Raw genomic sequence first — 20,951 nt, forward strand, 5'->3', positions numbered from 1 at the left:
CCACCAAGATGCATGAAATGCGCTGGCGATCACCTGTCATCCTGTTACACCAAGCCAAGAACCAGGGCGATTTGCCCTGGAAGAAAGAAAGAAGCATGGACTAGGTTTTTCCCCTTCAGCTAGTGGTGTATTAAATCGCTTTCCTGGACAACCGGCGTATTCCTGTAGATGACGCTGGACAGCGGCGCATGCTCTCCCTCCCGCCACTGATGAGATGAGCGCATCAGGGCTGACGGGACAGACGACAGGACAGACTCAGGAAGTCTTGAGTTAGGATACTGGAGCGCCGAGAACTAGTGTAGCCGCCAGCGGATGCTTATGCAGCGGCGAGGCGTCGGAAATCTGATGGACGGAGCAGCATGTTGGGTTTTCTCGCCCCAGTAGCAGCAGATGGGGGCAGGAAAGGCAGCGGTAGCAGTGTCAGCGCTCCTGGCAAACCGGCTTTTTTCCTTTTGAAGACGCGGGACTGGCAACTGGCGCCTCACCAGCGCTCCTCCCTGAAAGAAGAAAACATTAGAATGAGCATGAGACCAACAACAGCCTTAGCTTACCATGGCGGCGGCAACAGCAGCAGCAAGACCAGAAACAGCAACAACAGAAGACCGGCAACTTTCTGATAACATGCAGCCCAGAAGAGCGATTGGAACAGCATTTGCCGCATACTCCCAAAGCAACGGCGCATGCAACTCTCGACACAGAAGCAGCAACAGAGATAAGGCGGCGACACATCCACCAGCAGCAGCGTTAGCAGCGGCAGCGGCAGCAGCAGGAAGATTTCATTGCCACAGTAGCCAAATATCATGCATCCTACGACTCGACTCATGGTTTGACCCTGATCTCCATATACTTAAATCGGCGGCTGCTTTCACCCTGGAAAAAAGAAGCATGGATTATATCGAACTGCACTAGGCGGCGACACACTCACCAACAGCAGCAACAACAACAACAGCGGCAGCAGTAGCAGGAAAAGATCTCACCGCAAAATCCAACTGGCACTTTCCGAATTCCGTACTTCTCGCCTGGACCCTGGCCAGTAACAGGAGCTAGCGCGATGGAGATGACGACGATGATCTGCCATATGGACGGTCTCAAGATGGAATCGGCCCTGTAATGCACACCTGATCTGTGCCAGGATAGCAGCAACGGCAGCGGACCATGGATGCAAGAGGCGGCACTGGCGACGGTCCTCAGTTATGCGAGTTGGCGGGGCGTAGGCGCAGGCGAATGTTTATCTGCAGTCGCTGAATGGCAATTTCCTGTCAAGTTGAAATGGACCTGCAAATGTTTAAAAGAAACAACCATTAGACTCGGCTCAAATTGGAACATCAGCCAGACTGTACTCACGCATACACTCAGACAAACCTAAGCCTATAGACGACGCGGACTGCGGCACACTTTTTTCTCCACAAAAGTTGTGCGTGCTCCAAAGTTGACAGGCCACGCCGGCTGATGCTTGCTGCATACCGGCATCTCCGCAGCATCGACGCTTCCAGCACCACTAAAAGCAGAAACATAAATATTACAATAGGAAATAGCACGCAATTTTTCTGCTTCGTTTCCGCTTGGAGAAGTGAGATCCTTTTCCCTATATGCCATTACACTGACAAACGCGAATAACTACGGGAGAAATACTGGAATCCCAAAAATACTAACTCGAACAATTCTAGTATTTCTGCCCGATAGGCGATAGACTGGCGGCAAAATAATAGCCGATAAGCCCGCCAAAAAAGGCGCGAAGTATCGATAACGAGCTGGCAAGAAAATAGCTAGCATATCGACCATCCGCCGTGCCTTTGAGCTATCGAAAAGCCCACCTACGCGCCTAGCCCAAATTTGCAAGTCAGTTGAGATTATAAAACCGACAGAGGCGCGCGCGCAACAGTAACCAAAAGTGAAGCCAGCAGCAACAACAACAACTAATGGACGACCAGAACGTGAACCAAAGCGGAGGATGGGCATCGGTTTTATCCATCTCATCGGACGATAGCAACTGCTCATCCTCGCCGTCATCAGCTATAGTCTCATCGCTGGATTCCAAATCATCGTTAAGCTATATTTTAAATTACTTACCATAACTATTTTCTCCTATTCCATAAGCTATTTCCTAAGTAACGTAATTTTCAAATTTAAATTCCACACTAGAACCATGGCGCGCAAATCTGCCGCCAAGTAATTTCAAAAATGTCTCCCGCAAATTTTAATCATAAATTTTTACTTTAACTATGGCACGCATATCTACAGCCAAAAAAATCAGAAAATGTAATTTGCCACAAATTGTCACTATATATTTTTAAGCAAAAATCAGAGGACAATAAAAGGTCAGCGTCATTTGACGTTGAAAATATATATATAAAAAAAAAAAAAATCAGCAGCAACTGCAGCGACGCAGTCACCACCAACAGCAACAACAGTAACGAGGCAGCCGCCACCGGCAGCAGCAACAGCGGCGACGCAGTCACCAACATCTGCAGCAACAGCAGCGACGCACTCACCACCATCAGCGACGCAGTCACCACCAGCAGCAACAACAGCAGCGACGCGATCGCCACCAGCAGCGGCAACAGCAGCGACGCAGCCTCCACCATCAGCAGCAACAGCAGCGACGTAGTCACCACCAGCAACAACAACAGCAGCGACGCATTCACCACCAGCAGCAACAGCGGCGGCGACGCAGCCACCACCATAATGCAACAACAGCAGCGGCGGCAGCGACAGCAGTAGCAGGGATTGGTTCTGCCGTAGTCGCATTCCTTGCCAACCGGTATGCCGTACGTTGTATGAGACGTCGATTATCCTGCGGACAAATCCTTCTTTCCGGACGTCTGAATATTATAGCGAGCCAGCTGATCATTGTTTTTCCGACTCCTTACCTGACCATTGGACAATCATCATGGATAACAATCACCAGCGCTTCAAATCTGGAAGAAAGAAATCTGGATCAGTTTTTTTCCCTTCAGATTTGTATGTAACTGCATTCCTGGCAAACCGTAGCGTTTACTGCAGACGACGCTGGACTGCGTCGCATTTTTCCACCCGCCACAGACTGGACGCTTGCATCAGGTCTGACGGGCCAGATTGGCCGATGCCTGGTACATGATGGCATCTCCGCGGTGGCGCGATGACCAGCGACGCTGAAAGAAATAATAATATTTTATTTTGCGGCACCAAAAAGGAGAAAACTACAGCACTATTTACATCAACAAAGCTAACATATGATTACTTTTCCCTTTTCCAAGTAGTAGTGAGACCAGCTACCGAGAATGACCAGGAATACCGGCTAACGCGAAGCAGGGTATCGATAACGTTTCTGGCGGGAAAAATGCCAGAACATCGATTACCAGCTATGTTGCTTTTACCTCCGATTTATCGAAGCCCTGGAGTAGTGAGACCAGTTACTGATAATGACCAATGACATCGGCCAACGCGAAGCGATATATCGGGATATTCTGACGGGAAAATCGCCAGAACACCGATTACTAGCCGTGCTATTTTCCCTCCGATTTATCGAAGTCCAATAGCCCGCCTAGGCTTCCCGACCAGAAAGGCGCGTCAGTGGTGATTAAAAATCCGGCAGAGGCGCCAGTGAAACAGCTACCCAAAGTGAACAAGACGGAACGCAACATAGAAAATGGACGGACATAATGGAGACCAAAGTGAAGGATGGGCAACAGTGCTATCTATCTCCTCGGATGATAGCAACTGCTCGTCGTCGCCGCCATCAGCTAGAGTCTCATCTCTGGAATCCTATGCCACAACAATTTAGCTTTAAAATATACATCCACTCAAAATCTTTCCCCATAATACTACAAATTTTCTTCGTACTATTAAAACTACTACCTAAACTACCACTACTTATAAAAATTGTAACTACCATAAGCTAAGGCTAACTTAACGTAAAATCCTAAGTCGTAGATTCCAATTCAAATCATTGCGCGTATAACTGCCGCCAAGCAAATCAAAAATTTTCCTCGAAATTGAAATTCTTAAATAGCTCTCATAACCTTGGCGCGCACAATTGCCGCCGATCCAAAATTGTAAAATGCCAAAAATTGTAACTATATATTTTAAAACAAAATCAGAGTACAATAAAATGACAGCACCCACAGGCGCTGAAAATATAAAAAAAAAAGAAAAGGCGAAATATTGAATTTTATTCAATATAATAAAAATCATGGAATTATATAAAGTGAAAAATCTATATATCTATTATATTGCTTATTTCGATTCAAAATATATGAATGGAATATGAAGGAAAAACATTATTCTGGTTGAACCTGCCAGTAGTTATAAGCTTGTCTCAAAGATTAAGCCATGCATGTCTAAGTACTCACGAATTAAAAGTGAAACTGGAAAAGGCTCATTATATCCAGTTATGGTTCCTTAGATCGTTAACAGTTACTTGGATAACTGTGGTAATTCTAGAGCTAATACATGCAATTAAAACATGAACCTTATGGGACATGTGCTTTTATTAGGCTAAAACCAAGCGATCGCAAGATCGTTATATTGGTTGAACTCTAGATAACATGCAGATCGTATGGTCTTGTACCGACGACAGATCTTTCAAATGTCTGCCCTATCAACTTTTGATGGTAGTATCTAGGACTACCATGGTTGCAACGGGTAACGGGGAATCAGGGTTCGATTCCGGAGAGGGAGCCTGAGAAACGGCTACCACATCTAAGGAAGGCAGCAGGCGCGTAAATTACCCACTCCCAGCTCGGGGAGGTAGTGACGAAAAATAACAATACAGGTCTCATATCCGAGGCCCTGTAATTGGAATGAGTACACTTTAAATCCTTTAACAAGGACCAATTGGAGGGCAAGTCTGGTGCCAGCAGCCGCGGTAATTCCAGCTCCAATAGCGTATATTAAAGTTGTTGCGGTTAAAACGTTCGTAGTTGAACTTGTGCTTCATACGGGTAGTACAACTTACAATTGTGGTTAGTACTATACCTTTATGTATGTAAGCGTATTACCGGTGGAGTTCTTATATGTGATTAAATACTTGTATTTTTTCATATGTTCCTCCTATTTAAAAACCTGCACTAGTGCTCTTAAACGAGTGTTATTGTGGGCCGGTACTATTACTTTGAACAAATTAGAGTGCTTAAAGCAGGCTTCAAATGCCCGAATATTCTGTGCATGGGATAATGAAATAAGACCTCTGTTCTGCTTTCATTGGTTTTCAGATCAAGAGGTAATGATTAATAGAAGCAGTTTGGGGGCATTAGTATTACGACGCGAGAGGTGAAATTCTTGGACCGTCGTAAGACTAACTTAAGCGAAAGCATTTGCCAAAGATGTTTTCATTAATCAAGAACGAAAGTTAGAGGTTCGAAGGCGATCAGATACCGCCCTAGTTCTAACCATAAACGATGCCAGCTAGCAATTGGGTGTAGCTACTTTTATGGCTCTCTCAGTCGCTTCCCGGGAAACCAAAGCTTTTGGGCTCCGGGGGAAGTATGGTTGCAAAGCTGAAACTTAAAGGAATTGACGGAAGGGCACCACCAGGAGTGGAGCCTGCGGCTTAATTTGACTCAACACGGGAAAACTTACCAGGTCCGAACATAAGTGTGTAAGACAGATTGATAGCTCTTTCTCGAATCTATGGGTGGTGGTGCATGGCCGTTCTTAGTTCGTGGAGTGATTTGTCTGGTTAATTCCGATAACGAACGAGACTCAAATATATTAAATAGATATCTTCAGGATTAGGGTGCTGAAGCTTATGTAGCCTTCATTAATGGTGGCAGTAAAATGTTTATTGTGTTTGAATGTGTTTATGTAAGTGGAGCCGTACCTGTTGGTTTTTCCCATTATAAGGACACTAGCTTCTTAAATGGACAAATTGCGTCTAGCAATAATGAGATTGAGCAATAACAGGTCTGTGACGCCCTTAGATGTCCTGGGCTACACGCGCGCTACAATGAAAGTATCAACGTGTATTTCCTAGACCGAGAGGTCCGGGTAAACCGCTGAACCACTTTCATGCTTGGGATTGTGAACTGAAACTGTTCACATGAACTTGGAATTCCCAGTAAGTGTGAGTCATTAACTCGCATTGATTACGTCCCTGCCCTTTGTACACACCGCCCGTCGCTACTACCGATTGAATTATTTAGTGAGGTCTCCGGACGTGATCACTGTGACGCCTTGCGTATTACGGTTGTTTCGCAAAAGTTGACCGAACTTGATTATTTAGAGGAAGTAAAAGTCGTAACAAGGTTTCCGTAGGTGAACCTGCGGAAGGATCATTATTGTATAATATCCTTATCGTTAATAAACATTTGTTATAATACAAATAAATACAATTTACCAAAATAAAAATATTACAAAATGATTCCACGGAATCAAAAGTTAAAGTCAAAATAAAATGAAGATGGCTTTTATTTTATATGTGGGGCTTGGCAACCTCATAAAAAGACTTTAACATTATTAATGTTGTTGTGCGTATTTGTGGCAGTACTTACTACTACAATGGCGTTTCCTATAAAAACAAATTCTCGAAAATGGAAATCGAAGAAACTAAACAAAATTTGAAAGTAGAAGTCGAATTAAAATTAAAATAATTTTGAATGTGGTAATCGAAATAAGTGTGTGTGTATATGGACCATAATATACACGCGTGGCGAATATGTATTGTTCATCTATGTTATGAGCATACGTTGGCTAATGCAACAACCTAAAATATACAATGTTTGTACCTATCATCCATCAGGTTATTGTTTTATATAAATTTTGCAGTATGTGTCACCCAAAATAGCAAACCATAACCAGATTATTATGATACATAATGCTTATATGAAACTAAGACATATCGCAACATTTATTTTTAGGTATAAAAATAAATTTATTGAAGGAATTGATATATGCCAGTAAAATGGTGTATTTTTAATTTCTTTCAATAAAAACAATATTGATATTATATAAAAATGAATTATAAAACTCTAAGCGGTGGATCACTCGGCTCATGGGTCGATGAAGAACGCAGCAAACTGTGCGTCATCGTGTGAACTGCAGGACACATGAACATCGACATTTTGAACGCATATCGCAGTCCATGCTGTTATGTACTTTAATTAATTTTATAGTGCTGCTTGGACTACATATGGTTGAGGGTTGTAAGACTATGCTAATTAAGTTGTTTATAAATTTTTTATAAGCCTATGGTATATTATTTGATTAAATAATGATTTTATTCATAATATTAAAAAAGAAATGAAAAACATTATCTCACATTTGAATGTAAAAAACGAAGAGAAATATTTTCTTTTTCAATCAAATAATACTGAGAAATGTCTAGCATAAAAAATTGAAATATTTTTCATCTAGAATTGTCTCTTATTAATGATTCGGAAAAAGAAAAATCTTGGTTTTGTTATTATTCTTCGTTGGTTCGTTAAATGGATAAAAATAACTTTGCTTACAAGAACTATTGGAACTATTTATAACGAATTTAATTGATTGTTTTATCATTTATATATAAAGAATTTATGGCAAAATATAGTTATATATACAACCTCAACTCATATGGGACTACCCCCTGAACTTAAGCATATTAATTAGGGGAGGAAAAGAAACTAACAAGGATTTTCTTAGTAGCGGCGAGCGAAAAGAAAACAGTTCAGCACTAAGTCACTTTGTCTATATGGCAAATGTGAGATGCAGTGTATGGAGCGTCAATATTCTAGTATGAGAAATTAATGATTTAAGTCCTTCTTAAATGAGGCCATTTACCCATAGAGGGTGCCAGGCCCGTATAACGTTAATGATTACTAGATGATGTTTCCAAAGAGTCGTGTTGCTTGATAGTGCAGCACTAAGTGGGTGGTAAACTCCATCTAAAACTAAATATAACCATGAGACCGATAGTAAACAAGTACCGTGAGGGAAAGTTGAAAAGAACTCTGAATAGAGAGTTAAACAGTACGTGAAACTGCTTAGAGGTTAAGCCCGATGAACCTGAATATCCGTTATGGAAAATTCATCATTAAAATTGTAATATTTAAATAATATTATTAAGAATAATGTGCATTTTTTCCATATAAGGACATTGTAATCTATTAGCATATCCCAAATTTATCATAAAATATAACTTATAGTTTATTCCAATTAAATTGCTTGCATTTTAACACAGAATAAATGTTATTAATTTGATAAAGTGCTGATAGATTTATATTATTACAGAGCGTTAATTTTTCGGAATTATATAATGGCATAATTATCATTGATTTTTGTGTTTATTATATGCTCTTGTATGATTAACAATGCGAAAGATTCAGGATACCTTCGGGACCCGTCTTGAAACACGGACCAAGGAGTCTAACATATGTGCAAGTTATTGGGATGTAAACCTAATAGCGTAAATAACTTGACTAATAATGGGATTAGTTTTTTAGCTATTTATAGCTAATAAACACAATCCCGGGGCGTTCTATATAGTTATGTATAATGTATATTTATATTATTTATGCCTCTAACTCGAACGTACATTGAGCATATATGCTGTGACCCGAAAGATGGTGAACTATACTTGGTATGGTGAACTTATACTTAATATTATATAAAATAATCTTATCTGGTAAAGCGAATGATTAGAGGCCTTAGGGTCGAAACGATCTTAACCTATTCTCAAACTTTAAATGGGTAAGAACCTTAACTTTCTTGATATGAAGTTCAAGGTTATGATATAATGTGCCCAGTGGGCCACTTTTGGTAAGCAGAACTGGCGCTGTGGGATGAACCAAACGTAATGTTACGGTGCCCAAATTAACAACTCATGCAGATACCATGAAAGGCGTTGGTTGCTTAAAACAGCAGGACGGTGATCATGGAAGTCGAAATCCGCTAAGGAGTGTGTAACAACTCACCTGCCGAAGCAACTAGCCCTTAAAATGGATGGCGCTTAAGTTGTATACCTATACATTACCGCTAAAGTAGATGATTTATATTACTTGTGATATAAATTTTGAAACTTTAGTGAGTAGGAAGGTACAATGGTATGCGTAGAAGTGTTTGGCGTAAGCCTGCATGGAGCTGCCATTGGTACAGATCTTGGTGGTAGTAGCAAATAATCGAATGAGACCTTGGAGGACTGAAGTGGAGAAGGGTTTCGTGTGAACAGTGGTTGATCACGAGTTAGTCGGTCCTAAGTTCAAGCCGAAAGCCGAAAATTTTCAAGTAAAACAAAAATGCCTAACTATATAAACAAAGCGAATTTAATACACTTGAATAATTTTGAACGAAAGGGAATACGGTTCCAATTCCGTAACCTGTTGAGTATCCGTTTGTTATTAAATATGGGCCTCGTGCTCATCCTGGCAACAGGAACGATATCGGAAGAGTTTTCTTTTCTGTTTTATAGCCGTACTACCATGGAAGTCTTTCGCAGAGAGATATGGTAGATGGGCTAGAAGAGCATGACATATACTGTTGTGTCGATATTTTCTCCTCGGACCTTGAAAATTTATGGTGGGGACACGCAAACTTCTCAACAGGCCGTACCAATATCCGCAGCTGGTCTCCAAGGTGAAGAGTCTCTAGTCGATAGAATAATGTAGGTAAGGGAAGTCGGCAAATTAGATCCGTAACTTCGGGATAAGGATTGGCTCTGAAGATTGAGATAGTCGGGCTTGATTGGGAAACAATAACATGGTTTATGTGCTCGTTCTGGGTAAATAGAGTTTCTAGCATTTATGTTAGTTACTTGTTCCCCGGATAGTTTAGTTACGTAGCCAATTGTGGAACTTTCTTGCTAAAATTTTTAAGAATACTATTTGGGTTAAACCAATTAGTTCTTATCAATTATAACGATTATCAATTAACAATCAATTCAGAACTGGCACGGACTTGGGGAATCCGACTGTCTAATTAAAACAAAGCATTGTGATGGCCCTAACGGGTGTTGACGCAATGTGATTTCTGCCCAGTGCTCTGAATGTCAAAGTGAAGAAATTCAAGTAAGCGCGGGTCAACGGCGGGAGTAACTATGACTATAACTATAACTATGGGGATCAGGGGTATTTGCGAGCAGAGGGGGAGTATTTTTCTGTAATTCGTAAGTCATATCATATGATGTGCGGAAAGGGAATGGTACTCTGTAACTCACAATTCTCTCCTTTACTCAAGTCGACTCAAACCTCCTCGTGGTGGTCCCCGGTAATGCTAAACTTGTTTAGCAGCTAATTTGAGCGGCAAAACTTTTCCGATGGGTTGGTTCCCCAGAGGAAATTTATTCATATTGGTACTACAAACACAAATAACGAGCCTCGGATAACTTTACACAATCTGATGACGACCCGACCCCCCGTGGATATCTTCCCGGAGGACCAATATGAACCAAACGCAGCGGCTACTCTATCTAGGGTTCCATGCACAGTATGTGGACGGTCCTTTAACAGCAAGAGAGGACTCGGTGTTCACATGCGATCTCGGCACCCAGACGAACTTGATGAAGAACGTCGACGTGTCGATATAAAGGCAAGGTGGAGTGAGGAAGAGAAGTGGATGATGGCGAGAAAGGAGGTTGAGCTCACAGCAAATGGACATAAACACATGAACAAGCAACTAGCGGTGTATTTTGCAAACCGCAGCGTCGAAGCCATCAAAAAGCTAAGACAGAGGGGCGATTATAAGGAGAAAATAGAGCAGATAAGAGGGCAATCTGCTCTCGTCCCGGAAGTTGCAAATCTAACCATAAGGCGCCGCCCTAGTAGAAGTGAGCAAAACCACCAAGTAACAACATCAGAAACAACTGCAATCAATCCCTTCGAACAGTAGAACAGGGAAATTTTGCGGAAACTGCGTGGGTAAACCCCGTAGAATGCCATTCCAAATGGAGAGCCCAAGAGCTACAAACGATCATTGACAGGGCAGAGCTCGAGGGAAAGGAAATCACTCTCCAATGCTTATCGCTATATCTCTTGGGAATTTTTCCGGCACAGGGTGTACGAGACACGCTGACGAGGCCTCCTCGGAGACCTCGGAATAGGAGAGAAAGCAGAAGGCAGCAGTATGCTGTCATCCAGCGTAACTGGGATAAGCATAAAGGAAGATGCATCAAGTCCTTGCTAAATGGAACTGATGAGTCGGTAATGCCAAGCCAAGAAGTAATGGTTCCCTACTGGAGAGAAGTAATGACTCAGCCTAGCCTAAGCTCTTGCAGTGGAGAAGTGATACAAATGGATCACTCGCTTGAGAGGATTTGGTCTGCTATTACGGAGCATGACCTTCGGGCGTCAAGAATCTCATTATCTTCATCTCCGGGGCCTGACGGGATAACTCCAAAATCTGCCAGGGAGGTGCCGTCAGGTATTATGTTGCGAATAATGAACCTAATTCTATGGTGCGGTAATCTACCACACTCTATCGACTGGTCTTCATCCCGAAGACGGTGACGGCGAAGCGACCGCAAGACTTTCGTCCAATATCGGTGCCTTCAGTCCTGGTAAGACAGCTAAATGCAATATTGGCAACCCGGTTGAACTCATCAATCAATTGGGACCCGCGCCAGCGTGGCTTCTTACCTACCGACGGATGTGCCGATAATGCGACGATAGTTGACTTAGTCTTGAGGCATAGCCATAAGCACTTTAGATCTTGCTACATAGCAAATTTAGATGTAAGCAAGGCATTCGATTCTTTATCGCATGCATCTATATATGACACCTTACGTGCTTATGGTGCGCCAAAGGGCTTCGTTGACTACGTACAGAATACGTACGAGGGTGGCGGTACCAGTCTCAATGGGGACGGTTGGAGTTCAGAGGAATTCGTCCCTGCCAGAGGAGTGAAGCAGGGTGACCCTTTGTCTCCTATTCTATTTAACTTGGTAATGGACAGGTTACTTAGAAACCTACCCAGCGAAATTGGTACCAAAGTCGGAAATGCCATTACTAACGTGGCCGCGTTTGCAGATGATTTGGTACTATTTGCTGAAACTCGAATGGGACTTCAAGTATTGTTGGACAAAACGCTGGATTTTCTATCTCTCGTCGGCCTCAAACTTAATGCCGACAAATGTTTTACCGTTGGCATTAAGGGCCAGCCGAAACAGAAGTGTACCGTGCTAGAGGCACAGAGCTTCTACGTAGGCTCAAGGGAGATTCCATCACTGAAGCGAACGGACGAGTGGAAGTACTTAGGCATCAACTTCACTGCAACCGGGAGGGTTCGATGCAATCCGGCCGAGGACATTGGTCCAAAGCTACAAAGATTGACAAAGGCCCCCTCAAACCACAACAGAGGATGTTCGCCCTTAGGACTGTCCTTATCCCACAGCTCTATCACAAGTTAGCCCTTGGGAGTGTGACGATAGGCGTCCTACGAAAAACTGACAAACTAATAAGATATTATGTGCTTCATTCATGCACCCCCAAAAAGTGGAGGTCTCGGAATTCCATCACTAAGATGGGTAGCTCCAATGTTAAGGCTAAGACGATTGAGTAACATTAAATGGCCTCACCTCACGCAAAACGAGGTAGCCAGCTCTTTCCTCGAAGCCGAAAAACAACGGGCCCGAGATAGATTATTGGCAGAACAAAATGAATTGTTATCGCGTCCGGCAATAGAAAAATATTGGGCGAACAAATTGTACCTCTCAGTTGATGGTAGCGGACTCCGTGAATAGGGCCATTGGGGACCGCAACACGGGTGGGTTAATCAACCCACGCGTTTACTAACAGGAAAGGAATATATAGACGGTATTCGTCTGCGGATAAATGCCCTACCCACGAAGTCTCGTACTACAAGGGGAAGGCACGAATTGGAACGACAGTGTCGTGCAGGATGTGACGCTCCCGAAACAACAAACCACATAATGCAAAAATGTTACCGATCGCATGGGAGGCGCGTAGCTAGACACAACTGCGTAGTAAATCGAATCAAGCGGGGACTTGAGGAGAGAGGCTGCGTGGTCATTGTTGAACCAAGTCTGCAGTGCGAATCCGGCCTTAATAAACCGGACCTGGTGGCACTACGACAAGATCACATTGATGTGATCGACATACAAATTGTGACAGACGGACACTCTATGGATGATGCACACCAGCGCAAAATCAATAGATACGACAGACCGGACATACGAACTGAATTGCGTCGCAGATTCGAAGCCGCAGGTGACATTGAATTCCATTCTGCCACCCTGAACTGGAGGGGGATCTGGAGTGGTCAATCCGTTAAAAGATTGATAGCAAGGGTCTCCTCAGCAAATATGATAGTCATATCATTAGCGTCCAGGTTATGAGAGGCAGTCTCGGTTGTTTTAAACAGTTCATGTACCTGAGCGGGTTTTCCCGTGATTGGACTTAGCTAAAACGTTTGGTTCAAATCATTTGCTTGCTGTCTTGGCATAACATCAATAAAGGCATAAACATCGCAAAATAATGGTTATATACAAATGGCTATGAGGATGGTTTTAGTACGTAGGCGTTGCGGAACTTCGGTTCAGATAGAGCAATGAATCGTGCATGCTAGGAAAACTGACCACACGCAGTGTTGGCAGCCCTAGTATCTTTCGATAGATTTCCATACCTCCGCGATCAAAAAAAAAAAAATAGCCAAATGCCTCGTCATCTAATTAGTGACGCGCATGAATGGATTAACGAGATTCCTACTGTCCCTATCTATAGCTTCTAGTCCGGGACGCTTGTCTGGCGTATCCAGACACATACACCATGTTGATACATGCACCACTTGTGGGTGTTCAGGGTGTCGTGGTTGTAATCCCTTCAGTGTGGAACACGCCACGTAAAACAAGTTCGGAGAGATCTGAAAAGTCGTCATTGTCCCTATCTACTATCTAGCGAAACCACAGCCAAGGGAACGGGCTTGGAATAATTAGCGGGGAAAGAAGACCCTTTTGAGCTTGACTCTATCTGGCAGTGTAAGGAGACATAAGAGGTGTAGAATAAGTGGGAGATATTAGACCTCGGTTTGGTATCGTCAATGAAATACCACTACTCTTATTGTTTCCTTACTTACTTGATTAAATGGAACGTGTATCATTTCCTAGCCATTATACGGATATATTTATTATATCTTATGGTATTGGGTTTTGATGCAAGCTTCTTGATCAAAGTATCACGAGTTTGTTATATAATCGCAAACAAATTCTTTAATAAAACGATGCATTTATGTATTTTTGATTTGAAAATTTGGTATAACTCCAATTACTCAGGTATGATCCAATTCAAGGACATTGACAGGTAGGGAGTTTGACTGGGGCGGTACATCTCTCAAATAATAACGGAGGTGTCCCAAGGCCAGCTCAGTGCGGACAGAAACCACACTTAGAGCAAAAGGGCAAATGCTGACTTGATCTCGGTGTTCAGTACACACAGGGACAGCAAAAGCTCGGCCTATCGATCCTTTTGGTTTAAAGAGTTTTTAACAAGAGGTGTCAGAAAAGTTACCATAGGGATAACTGGCTTGTGGCGGCCAAGCGTTCATAGCGACGTCGCTTTTTGATCCTTCGATGTCGTCTCTTCCTATCATTGTGAAGCAAAATTTACCAAGCGTGGGATTGTTCACCCATGCAAGGGAACGTGAGCTGGGTTTAGACCGTCGTGAGACAGGTTAGTTTTACCCTACTAATGACAAATCGTTGTTGCGACAGCATTCCTGCGTAGTACGAGAGGAACCGCAGGTACGGACCAATGGCACAATACTTGTTTGAGCGAAAAGTGGTATGACGCTACGTCCGTTGGATTATGCCTGAACGCCTCTAAGGTCGTATCCGTGCTGGACTGCAATGATAAATAAGGGGCAATTTGCGTTGTATGGCTTCTAAACCATTTAAAGTTTATATTTTATTTATAAACGACAATGGATGTGATGTCAATGTTATTTGTAACATAGTACATTAGGAGGATCTTCGATCACCTGATGCCGCGCATGAATGGATTAACGACGGACGTGTTTTCGTTGCGCTCGTGTACAGATTGCGAATAACTAAGTTTTCCTTGTTTGGAAAGTAATTAAATCGGTGATTTAGTGCTCCGCGTAAGTCGAGCGAAAATTGTCGAGTGTTAAAAACAAGCGGTTTGGAAATTATTAACAATAAACTATTGGAAATTTTCCACTCCGCACGTGCTGCGAGGCGAGCTTACGAGTAAGTTTTTCGAGTAAGCTTTTTGAGCAGCTGTCAAAAAGCTTATTGGTGGCAGTCACTACTAGGGTTATAAACATAATACAAACAAATAAATCGAAAGCGAAAGAGACGCTCTGTGCGATGCACCATCGCTCGAATACATATTCTGTGTTTGAAATAGTATAAGCAAGTAGTTTTACACTATGAGCCAAAACGACACTCGAGTTCAGCGACAACGCGAGCAAGACGACCGCCGGCTCTCATTGCAACGAAACAACGCGTACTTCTCTTACGTCTCCGCGACTTCTGCAAACAGCGAGCGGTCAATCACCCCTAACCCGACAAGTTTACCATTGCCAACAACTCAAGAAAGAGCGCGTTCTTGCTCTCCCTCACTACTGTCACAAAACCCCCAATCTCCAAACACTTGCGAAATTTCTTTACGCTTACCTACGGTGACTAGTACTGTGACAACAACAACCACTGCAACTGCAATCACAACAACAACTGGAACGGTATCGTCAGCTCGCTCAATTTCGTCGACGCAAGCATTTGCTCCTACTGAACCAGCGATCAAAACAAAAACACAACTTAAGGGTTCTGCTGCGCTACCAGCAAGCCAAAACGTAAACAAGAATGCCGGGTCCACCATACAGACTGGAATGGATCGCTACATAACAATAAAAAGAAAACTCAGCCCTCAAAATTACAAAAGCCAACAAACAGAAAACAAACCAAAAATTTCACGCGACAATGCTAACATGCTCACTAACAAAACGCCAGAAAACACCAACAGATTTGAGCTGCTGGCAAATTCTACTGATGAAAGTATACAACCGGCAAAGTCACCTAAGAAGGTCAAGCCTCCTCCAATATACATTCGCGAAAAAAGCTCAAGTGCACTAGTGAACAAAATTGCCACACTTATAGGAGAAAACTCATTTTATGTAATACCCTTAAGAAAAGGGAACATAAATGAAACAAAGGTTCAAACTGAAACCGAGGATAGCCATCGTCTACTAACCAAATTCTTGGATGAAGCAGGAAAAAACTTTTATACGTACCAACTAAAAAGCGCAAAGGGCCTACAGGTTGTTCTTAAAGGGATTGAGGCAACTGTTTCGACCACTGAAATCGTAGAAGCGCTCAAGGAAAAGAACTTTAGTGCGAAAATGGTCATGAACATATTAAACAAAAATAAGGAACCACAACCAATGTTCAAAATCGAGTTGGAGCCAGAACGCCAGACACTGAAAAAAAATGAAGTTCATCCAATCTACAAGTTACAGCTCCTACTGCATCGGCGTATCACAGTGGAAGAGCCACACAAGCGCAATCGCCCAGTGCAGTGCACTAACTGCCAAGAATATGGCCACACTAAGGCGTACTGTACGCTGAAATCTATTTGCGTAGTCTGTAGTGAAGCTCATAGCACAGCGAACTGCCATAAGAACAAGGAAGACATCTCTGTTAAAATGTGCAGCAACTGCGGTGAAAGTCACACAGCGAACTGGCGTGGCTGTGTAGTATACAAGGAACTAAAGAACCGCCTTAACAAACGCGGAGAATCAATACGCGCTCAGACCACCCACATCGCTCACACCCCGCCACAATCGGGCCCGTCCTACACTGCACCCCCCCCTACACATCGTACCAGTCCTAGCATTTCCTTCGCTAGTGCCTTAAAATCGGGAATTAAATCCGTGAATCCGATAACACAAAAGTCGACTTCTACTCGGGAAGAACAGAAAATAACTACCTCGAACGAACAAACGCAGCATATATCAACTGGCATTGAAACGATGATGATCTCACTCCAGCAAACCCTAAAAGAGTTTATGACATTCATGCAAACCACAATGCAAGAGCTTATGCGAAACCAAAATATGCTGATACAGCATCTTCTGTCATTCAAATCAATATAATGTCTCCACTTCAAATATCTATGTGGAACGCGAATGGCGTTTCACGGCATAAAAACGAACTTGCCCAGTTCTTATTCGATAAAAATATTGACGTCATGCTCCTCTCCGAGACACATCTAACAGACAAGCACAACTTCCATATCCCAGGATACTTATTCTACGCCACAAACCATCCGGACGGCAAAGCCCATGGGGTCACTGGTATACTTATCAGAGGTCGCATCAAACACCACCTTTATAACAGAACTGAAATGGACTACCTGCAATCCACTTCCATAAGCATGCAATCCAGCAGCGGCCCCGTCACTCTGGCCGCAGTCTACTGCCCACCTCGTTTTGTAGTTTCTGAGGACCAATTCACGGAATTTTTCAACTCACTCGGTGAGCGATTCATAGCGGCCGGTGACTACAATGCCAAGCATACGCACTGGGGATCACGTCTTCTGACCCCAAAGGGCAAACAACTTTATAACGCGCTCATTAAGCCGCGAAACAAGCTCGATCATGTGACTCCGGGTAGGCCTACATACTGGCCAGCAGATCCAAATAAGCTACCGGATCTCATTGACTTCGCAATAACAAGAAAGATTCCAAGAAATAATATTACGGCCGAGTCACTTGCAGAACTATCATCTGATCACTCTCCAGTTCTACTTACTCTCTGGCACCGACCACATATAACTGAGCGGCCCTACAGGCTGACAGGCAACAGGACCAACTGGGCAAGGTACGCGAAATATGTTTGTACTCACATGGAACCGACTCAAACAGTATTCACCGACGAGGATGTTGATCGCCTGGTCAAATCGATAGAGGAAACACTTGTTGCTGCAGCCAAGGCCTCTACACCTCCAGACACACACAAAATGACAAACCATAGCAAGACAAATCGTGAAATCGAACAGCTAGTACTTGAAAAACGAAGACTAAGAAGAGAATGGCAGAATCATAGATCCCCAACGGCTAAGGAACATCTAAAAATAGCAACACGTAAACTAACCAGGGCACTTAAGCTTGAGGAAGCCAACGCTCAGCATCTATATATCAAACAACTATCGCCCACCAGTAAAAGGAACCCTTTGTGGAAAGCACACAAAAGCATACAGCCACCGGCAGAAACAGTCGTTCCACTGCGAGGTCCCTCTGGAAGCTGGATACGCAGCGACGAAGATAGAGCTAATGCGTTCGCCGATCACCTTCAGAAAGTATTCCAACCAAATCCTGCTAGCAACTCATTTGTACTCCCTGTAGTAACTAAAAGCTTGCCCCCTGTAAATCCAGTTACATTCAGCCAAAGTGAGATAGCATCTATCATAAAAGGTCTTAATCCCAAAAAATCACCTGGACATGACTTGGTGGCACCAAAAATGATCATAGAACTCCCACCGTGTGCGGTTCTGACCTTATGCCATCTCTTCAACGCTATTACGAAACTTGGATACTATCCCCAAAGGTGGAAAAAGGCGGTTATAGTAATGATTCCCAAGCCAGGCAAAGACAAAACGCAACCCTCATCCTACAGACCAATCAGTCTCCTAACGTGTCTCTCGAAACTGTTTGAAAAGGCATTTTTAAATCAACTAACTCCCTACTTAAGAAGGCGAAATACAATACCATCGCATCAGTTTGGCTTTCGCAAAAATCACGGAACGATCGAACAGGTCAATCGCATCACAAACGAAATTCGTACCGCTTTTGAGCACCGGGAATACTGTTCAGCTATATTCTTAGATGTTGCACAAGCATTTGACCGAGTCTGGCTGGAAGGACTAATGTACAAGATAACAAAACTGCTTCCCCAGAACACGCACAAAGTGTTCGAATCGTATCTCTTCAAAAGAGTGTTCTCAACCAGGTGTAACAGTTCAACTTCACACGACCGCGTTATCAATGCTGGAGTCCCCCAAGGTAGTGTACTGGGCCCCGTTCTTTACAACCTCTACGTTTGCTGACGATACCGCAATACTTAGCCGATCTAGATGCCCAGCAAAGGCAACAGAGCAACTTGCCTGCCATCTTAAAATAGTGGAAAGATGGTTTGCGGACTGGCGCATTAAGATAAACGAGACCAAAAGCAGACATGTAACCTTCACACTGAACAGACAAACCTGCCCACCCTGTACCCTGAACAATACACTTATCCCACAAGCAGACGTTGTAACATATCTCGGCGTTCACCTAGATAGACGCCTCACCTGGCGGCGACATATAGAATCTAAGAGGACTCATATGAAGCTTAAAGCAGCCAATCTTCACTGGCTTATTAACTACAACTCTCCCCTTAGTCTGGAATACAAAGTACTCCTCTACAATACCGTGCTGAAACCCATCTGGACATACGGCTGTGAACTATGGGGAAACGCTTCAAAAACCAACATTGAAATCATACAGCGAGCTCAGTCCACGATTCTGCGAACTATCACTGGGGCACCATGGTACCTACGCAGCGAAAGCATCCATAGAGACCTCCATATAAACCTTGTCAATGAGGAAATTCAGTTGAAAAAAGTAAACATCAAGCAAAGCTCGCCGCACACGAAAATCCTCTCGCGAAGTCGCTTACGCGAGTCTACAGTCAGAGCCGACTGAAGCGCAAAGATTCTCCAGCCCAGCAAAGAAATCCTAGGGCCGTCTCTAACTAATACAATTACTTCATACTGTATTTAATATAAGTTATATAATAAGATTTGAATAATTATTGTTAGTCTCACAAAAAGAGAAGATCCAATAAATAACGCAATAAGTTAAAAAAAAAAAAAAAAAAAAAACTACTAGGGTTTGTGTCTAGGGACAGTTTTAGTGCTACCAGACTCTACCGATAGGTGGAGCTCTGGAGCATCCACCTTTTGTCACTGAGCAAACGAGCATACGGTTGCTGGCGTCGACGGTAGGAGGAGCCACCATCGGAGTTATGCCGATGGAGAGCGACAGCAGCGCGAGTGCCTTGAGCGGAAGTAGTGCCTCGAGGAAGTCCAGACGAGGCAGGCGCAGAAGCCATCTGGCCTCTAAGAGCTCGGCGCCGACGCAGGCGAAATTGGTTGCCCTGGCATCGAATGGAGTGCCAGAACCCGTTGGTGTACTGGAGGAGGCGTTTTCGTCGCTGGAGGACGCCCGGGCGGCTACGGCAAACGCTGCCATCGATGCTGCAACCCCCCCCCCCCCCCCACGCTGCTGCCACCGCTGCTGATCCTACTGCTGCCCCTGCTGCCGACCACACTGCTGCCTTCGCCGTTTCCACTGCTGCTAAAATTGTTGCCACCACTGCCACTGCCGCTACCGCTGCCGCCCGTGCTGGGCAAGCAGCTATGATGGCAGAGCTGTCGGCCACCCAGCGCATGGTGAGAAGCAGCTTCCGCAGCCTAGGAGAAGTGGACACGGAAGAGCTCTCGTATGCTATCAGCCGCTACGATGAGCTGGTGTTGGCGTTAATGCTCCGGTGTGGAGAACTGGAGACGCGGCTCGCTATGCCGCCACCGCCGCCGCCGTCGTCGAATCCGTTGAAGATTACGGCCGCAAATGCTCCCCAGATGTCACAGGTTGCACCCATCGCTGCCCCGCGGACCACCAAGGTTCGCGAGACGTGGTCAGCGGTGGTGAAGTGCGACGACCCTGCGCTATCGGGGAAAGCTATAGCGGAAAAGGTGCGAACGATGGTTGCACCCTCCCTCGGAGTCAGAGTACATGAGGTACGTGAGCTCCGCCGAGGTGGTGGTGCGATCATTCGTACTCCTTCAGTTGGAGAGCTGCAGAAGGTGGTAGCATCAAAGAGGTTCGCTGAAGTTGGGCTAAATGTGGCACGAAATGCGGCCGAGCAGCCGAAGGTCGTCGTCTATGACGTCGACACAGCTATCGGCCCTGAGGAATTCATGCAGGAGCTCCATGGAAATAACTTCGACAGCGAAATTACTATGTCCCAGTTTAAGAAGTCCGTGCACCTG

General features: G+C 44.0%; 2 non-coding genes and 1 pseudogene across 2 annotated transcripts; all 3 read left to right on the forward strand.

Annotated features, from left to right (window-relative positions):
* The first annotated feature begins 4,261 nt into the window (after positions 1-4,261).
* LOC117149487 lies at positions 4,262-6,257 on the forward strand. The gene has a single exon (XR_004460332.1). It is a non-coding gene; the product is annotated as a small subunit ribosomal RNA (ribosomal RNA).
* Positions 6,258-6,943: 686 nt separating this feature from the next.
* LOC117149485 lies at positions 6,944-7,122 on the forward strand. The gene has a single exon (XR_004460330.1). It is a non-coding gene; the product is annotated as a 5.8S ribosomal RNA (ribosomal RNA).
* A 394-nt stretch (positions 7,123-7,516) lies between these two features.
* On the forward strand, positions 7,517-14,993 carry LOC117149490 (annotated as a pseudogene).
* Positions 14,994-20,951: the final 5,958 nt, after the last annotated feature.

This window comes from Drosophila mauritiana, unplaced genomic scaffold (assembly GCF_004382145.1).
Source record: "Drosophila mauritiana strain mau12 unplaced genomic scaffold, ASM438214v1 U_231, whole genome shotgun sequence".
Classification (NCBI taxonomy): domain Eukaryota; kingdom Metazoa; phylum Arthropoda; class Insecta; order Diptera; family Drosophilidae; genus Drosophila; species Drosophila mauritiana.